Source organism: Bombyx mandarina, chromosome 15 (genome assembly GCF_030267445.1).
Source record: "Bombyx mandarina strain Sakado chromosome 15, ASM3026744v2".
Lineage (NCBI taxonomy): Eukaryota > Metazoa > Arthropoda > Insecta > Lepidoptera > Bombycidae > Bombyx > Bombyx mandarina.
The window spans coordinates 2,303,572-2,310,820 of NC_143221.1; the positions used below are offsets into that span (position 1 = coordinate 2,303,572).

The following is a 7,249-nucleotide window of genomic DNA, read 5'->3' on the forward strand; positions in this document are numbered from 1 at the left end:
CGTGCAACCTAACCCATGAATCAGCTCGCTGAGTTTCTCGCCGGATCTTCTCAGCGGGTCGCGATTGTAATCCTTCAATCATAAAAAAAAAAAAAAAAAAAAATAGCTGTTTAGTGATTTAGTGGTTAGCGATAATACAAAGCGCTTCTTCATCAATTCGCAAATGATTATTGTCTATCCATAAAAATAATTAAATTATAATAGTTATGAAATAGCGCCCATAATTACAAATAATAGGTACTTACTACAATTCGTTTTAAATAAATTCGTGATAGGAAAATTTAATAAGCGCTTAGGTGATTAATGAATATTTGATTAAATGTAATTAACATAATTGTGTTAAAAATTCTCAAATCATATTTAATCGATAAAATACTTTAAATGTTGCTCTTAGTATAATATTACCTATAATTTCAGTAAACCTGTCGTCGTCCCTGTGGCGCAGAGGATAGCGCGTTGGACTTCTAATCCAAAGGTCGTGGGTTCGATCCCCACCAGGGATGCAATAAATTTCCATTTTTGTTTTTTTAACTCACTTGATTTTAATAATTTTTCATTTTATTCCTTACTATGTACACTAATTAACGAATACATAATTTATAATGCGGTTGTAACTAAATAAAATGACACAACAACTAGTTATAATATTATGTTCTATTTTTACAATCTTAATCTTCGTAACACTAATTCACTGATAGTGAAGTACCACTACCGCTTCTTGGCTCATTCGGTCAATCGGTCAACGAGCCAATTTATTGGAACGATAAAAATATCACTACCAGTTCTGTGATCTATCGAACTCAACCGTATGAACGTAAATAAGTTTCTCTTTTTTTTTTTCTTTGTGAAAACCAAACAAACTTTCCATATCTGGATAATTTCAATCCATCTGTGCTTACCTCGCTTCGGAAAGGGGGCAGATAAATACATTTAAACTGCAAAGCGATAAGCATTTGAAATTTTCACGCATCTTATGCAAGTAAATGTTGACTTAGATTTGGTTTAAATGCAAGATCTGCTTATCTGATGTCAAATGACTATCAAAATCTAATGAATTGCCAATATAGCAAGACGTGCGTCCGATCAGAAATGCCAAATACACGCCCAGAGAGGGTTCCTGCTATTTTAGTTGCCCCACTCCTTAAACTGGCCATCCGCATTGCTTCCCGGCGCGGCGGGGCCCTTACAAGAGCACAACACATCCCACCACCAGTTTTTTTTCCCTACCTATGCTGGTAGCCTTGAGAGGCTATTTCAGCTTCTCCTTGACGTGTAGGTGAGCTCATGGGGTTCAAACCGGGAGTGTTGCTAACACTAGTCCTAGCAAGAGCCGTGCTTCGCAGAATCTACCACCGTATCGGAAACGCGACCTACTGAGAAGATCCGGCGAGAAACTCAGTGGGCTGTGTCTATGGGTTAATTTGCTCGTCGAGCCCTTCGTCGCTAGCGACGGTTTCGACGAGGACTGTGACCGGTGCTTGTATTACCTAAAAGCACCGTTAATAGATCGGGAGGATCCGTAATCACGTGTTTAGGGCATACCACCAGTAATTTTTCTATTAACTATCTACGATCGAGATCAATCAACTTTTTATAACAACCATCACAGTTCAATGCGGTTCAAAGCGACGATATTCTGTTCAAACATGCAGAAAAAAAAACACCGAATTTATAATAATTATAATAATAAAAAAAAATAAAAAACCTTTGACCTTGAATCGATTTGGATAAAGGTGATACGTTCACAACTCTAAATACGAGCGTATTGTTTTGGGTACGGCGCGGCGCTTAGGCGGCGAATTGAACAAGAATAGATTTTGATCGCTGTTCGATTGCCTATTGAACGATTAAATTTGATTTATCGAATCGGAATACCGTGTAGGCCCTATACGTATTAACGAACTCGGCTGTTATTATAACGCTGTTATGATATACTCACTTTTTTGTTATGTTACATTTTATAATTATAATTCGTTGTTAAAACCAAAATTATCTTATATATTTAAACGAGCAATTCTTGTATATAAATATATATATAATCTGAATCTCGGAAACGGCTCCAACGATTTTCATAAAATTTAGCATACAGAGGATTTTTAAGCAGCGGCTTGGCTCTGCTCCTGGAATTGCTGAAATCCATGGGCGACGGTTACCACTTACCATCAGGTGGGCCGTATGCTCGTCTGCCTACGAGGGCAATAAAAAAAAATTCGAGGGCGATAAATCGATCTATATAGCTACGATTTATTTTCAGAAAATGTTGTTTTATTCGTGTTTTCAATACCTAATCAACTTTATCGATAATTATCGACTTAAACATTAACATATTTTTTTTTTTAAATATTTTTTTCGTTATTGTGATAATTATTGTTTCGTTATTACGAATAATATAATATATGTAATATCAATATGTAATTCGTATTTAAATATAATTTCGAAAAAACACAATTTATCATCATCCTCTAGTAATTGTTTATACGTATTATAGATGCATTTGTTTTGAAGGTAGTTGGTTTATTTGAAATAGAAAAATACTACAGAACGGTTCCATGCCTATCAGTTACGTAATGGTATGTTCTTAAAGGCAAGGTAACCCATTATCCTTATAAAGCAACATCTCGAATGCTTTTTGTATTCACAACGTTATACAATGTACATGCAAAACGAAGGCAACGCGAACAACTAAGGTCGGTCTTATTGGTTCGACCTCTGCCCGGGCGTTGCAACATCGGGTCGAAAGGTGTTGCATAGTTATTGCAATGTAATTGTTTATTTCTACCGCATTATTACATTACTAGCGGCCGGCTCCGGCTCCGCTCGGATCTTTAACAAAAAAATCAAAAATATTTGACGTTGTTTTATTTAAAAAAATAAAATAACACTTATTATGGCATAACTATTGCGACACTTTTTGTAAATAATAATGTGGTCTACAAAGTCGTAGTACATTATTTTATTCTATGATCAATAGTTTTCGCAGAGCACGCGGTGTAAAGAATATTTTAGGTTTTTTTTTTTACACCTTGGGTTACATTATTGGAGTTTTAGTAAGTATTCCTAATTTTTTTTCAAAAAAGATTAAAAGCCTATGTCACTCGGGAATAGTGTAGCTTCCAAAAAGGTGAAATAATTTTTCAAATCGGTTCAGAAGTTTCGGAGACTATTCCCTACAACCAAACAAACAAATCTTTCCTCTTTATAATAATATTAGTATAGATTTAAAAAAAAAAAATAAAGTACTTTCCGACAAAGAATACAGGTACCAATGGTCCAGTGAAAACATTTTAGATGTTTTTCTTTTAACTAGTAAAATATTATAATGGTATTTTACGTTGTCTCATTAAAATTAATATGAAATACACACGTGTTTTTTCTTAAACTCTTCGCACAATGACGTGTAATAAAAAGGCCATTGCATATGTTATTGATGCTGTGACAGTTTTTTTTTATTTCAACCTCACAAACAACTGTTATCACCGAATATGCAATGGTGTATCTATCTGTCTATCTTACAGCCCACAGTTGTCCACTGTGGGATATATGCGTATATGCCTCCCCAAGCCTCAGTACATGCAATGATTAGGTATACTATTAAAAGATGAACAATAGATAATATGAGCACTTATGGCCACGAAAAAGTGATAGGTACCTTATGAATGATCTGCAGAAGTAGAGAGCTTGGGCTAGCGGCGTCTTTTTAGAATTAGTTCGAATCATTTTCGCCTAATAAAACACTTTCGACCTTATAGAAATTATAATTTCGGGAAATAAGGGAGGTTCTTACAGAGGGAAATTGTGTGACCTTAATTTCGGTCTTCGGTCTTAGTTTCGGCATTAAATTTGCTTTAACCTTAATAAGAAGAGAAGAAATTGGTATTTTCATTTAAGATACAAGGCGTATTGTATAGGAGTATTAATATACTACGGTTGAGACGATGGGGCCTTGGCGCCGTGAAGCAAAGATTTTTTTATCATAAATCTCCAAACGCTTGAAGGAGGCTACACGTGATGCTAAGGCTGGCTGGTACTTTGCACAGAGAGTGAGTCTGACTCTCCAACGAAGTAACATAGCCAGTATCTTGCCAACTATGCCTCTTTCAAGCGCATTGGAAGATTTGTTCTACTGTGTGAATTGATTTATGTTAAATTATTTTGATTTGTTATTTATTATGTGATTTAATGCCAACCATACGGCGCCGTGAAGGATTTGGGAACCGAACACACGGCGCCGGGGCTTGTAATTATGTTTTTTTTATGCAGCAGTATGTACCGTTTCCACCGTTGTGTTGATGACATTATGTGACTCATATGGACATATGTGTAAAGTAGCGATCTTATAAGATCAAGTGTTAGATTAGGGTTCGTGCTATTCATCTAAATATATCAATAATCAATGCACGCACCACGGCGCCGTGAGTCCGGACCCTCGATCCTCCACGGCGCCGTGTGTTCGGCATTGAATGCGTTAATAAATACAATCCTCCTCCTCCGTACGTCGTATTCCTTAGTGCTGAGGGTCGTGACCTTTACGGGGCACTTCTGTTAGGACTGTGTTCCTCCATTCACTCCTGTTCTCCGCGCAGTGGATAGCGACATTGATGCTGGATTCCAAAGTCGTCTTAATCTGATCGGATCAGCGCATAGGACTACGCCCCCTAGGTCTCTTTCCTTCCACTTTACCGGTGATGAGAAATATTTCGAGATTGTCACCTTTTTAATACAATAATAGGAAAAAAAAAGATACCAGGAACATTCAATGATACTCAGAAAAAAACACGCAAAGTTATCTTCTAAAACCAACAACGAAATCTAGGCCCAAAAACCCGATGACTGTGAGCGTGACACTGTCTATTTGTGTATAATTAATACCGGACCAGTTTTCGAACGACCAGTATTTTTGTAGAAGCAGGTCCGCAGTGAAAACGAGGAAGCTGTCGGTATGTAGTGCTTAAGGTCAATGCAGCCGTTCCGAGTTACTGCGTCCGCTCATCCATCTAGAAAACGACACACATTCAATAAATTGCAATTACAATATTATTTGTTGCTTTGCTGATTGGTACAACTGGCTTTCCGACTACGCTATGATTATAATAGCACAAGCCGTACTCGCCCGCTTCGCTGGGCATTTAAAATTATCATTATCATTTATTGTCATTATTATTAGGGAGTCCAACACTCATATAAATATTAGCCTACCCATTAAGTACATGTGTTTTCTACATGGATACCAAGTTTCAAGTCAATCGGATGCATGGTTCAGTAGTTATAACGGAACATCCGTAAAAATCACTTTAGATTTATATATTAGTATAGATATAGTATATAGCTCACAGCACAACAATATCGCGTACCATACATTACTATGGACACGTTCACACTGTAATGTACTATATATTATTGGCTTAGTATACGCTGCTATACTACATATATGGCACTATAGTATAGCGTAGTCTGAAAGCAGCTCTACCAAACGTAACTAAATTATAATTAAAGCTATTTTTACGGTTAAATTTCGAGTATTGTTACTAAAGTTATATTATTTCGCGACAGAAATAAGCCGAGCAGTTGAATATATATACACTTGCCAATATACAATACTCTTTACCACCAAGAAGCGCGGCTTGACTACGCAAAACCCTGGCGAACTCTGTCAGCTTTTAACGCAGAGAGAAGAGAGAGTTTTGTTCTAAGCTGACACCACACAGTCAAAGCACATATTATAGTGTTTAATGTAATATATACACGAAAAAGAAAACATTGTGATCCAATATCAATTTTAGAACGTAAATAAAACTATAAGATAACATAAAAGTGCAGGACGTAATTAAAAACTAAGGCTTGACACCAGAGAAATCGAATATAGCGTGTGGCGTTTTAATTGAACCACCTTCTTTGATGCTGACCTTGAAGATTAAGATATTATTGAGGCTCAACATAAAAATGCTGGCTGGTAAGAGATTTAGGCTTCAAAAGCCAATTACTGGCATAGTAGTCTTTGGCCTCGTTTATGTTTTTTAATGTTTATTACTAAAATAGGTGAACGAGATCACGGCCCATCCGGTGTTAAGTATTCATTAGAGCCCATAGACATCAACAACGTAAAAACTGCCACCCACCTTGAGACATGAGTTCTAAGTCTCAGTACAACGACTGCACCATCCTTCAAACCGAAACGCATTACTGCTTCACACAAGACGCCTACCAGTAAAAATGGCACGCGTGCAACTTGGTGCCCGTGGAAGAAGTAAAACTTCTGACACGTGTGTAGTATTGTAGTTTTCTTCACTTTTCATCCTTAAATTAAATTTTTCTTGTAATAGCTGTGTATAAGAGAAACGACCTAACTCGCTTTGATCTTTCCTTCTCCACGGTTGAATGTTTCGCAAGACGCTCTGTCTATTTTCTCATACTCGTTCTTCCTAAATTGTATCTTTTCTCTCTAACCATAATGAATATGTCCCGAGTTCAATTTTACTTTCAACGCACCTAAAGAAGTTTCACTTCTACAAGTTTTAGCTTTAGCTCATCCGCATAGAGGGTAAATGCGTAACAAAATCAACTTTCAAATACTGAGATTTTTTAATTTTAAAACAGGATTGTGTTGGGCAGTACAGTAGGTACTTTAGTAATGATTGCAAGTGTCACATCTTGATGTCGACAAAAGGAAGCGGTGAGCGGTTTTTTCGCCGGAACAACGACCACACAAGTCAACGGAGCTCGAATGTCGACTTTCGATTACTTTTATGTAACCAAATAATACCTATTAAGAATAAAAATAGATCGACTTAAAGCACATGCAGTGACCTAACTAGCCCTAAGACACAGCCACAGCGTTCTCGCTGGAGCTTCTCAGTGGGTCGCGTTTCCGATCCGGTGGTAGATTCAGGGAAGCACTACCCTAGTTAGGGCCAGTGTTACCAAATTCTCTCAGGTTGTGAGAGCTTGATAGAATCCGCGTCAGGTCCGCGCGTAGCTGGAATAGTCCCTTAACAGCGAATAGGTAGGGAAATAAGCAATGATCATTAAAACTTTACGCACGTAACCCTAGTTGGAGTACCTGAATTTTTTTAAGACGTGCCCATCGCAATTAGCGACCGGTTCTCAACTATTAGTAAAACTCTTAGTAAAATCAAGTTGATTTAAACACTAATGGTTCATCATTTTAATCGCACTGCTTGGCCCACAAACAGTATACGAAACACTGCAATAAGTCAAGATCACTATGTTCACGATTGACTTGCACGGTGAA

General features: G+C 37.2%; 1 non-coding gene across 1 annotated transcript; it reads left to right on the forward strand.

The window, feature by feature from the left end:
- Positions 1 to 430: 430 nt before the first annotated feature.
- On the forward strand, positions 431 to 503 carry TRNAR-UCU (transfer RNA arginine (anticodon UCU)). Its single transcript has one exon. It is a non-coding gene; the product is annotated as a tRNA-Arg (tRNA).
- The last annotated feature ends 6,746 nt before the right edge of the window (positions 504 to 7,249 follow it).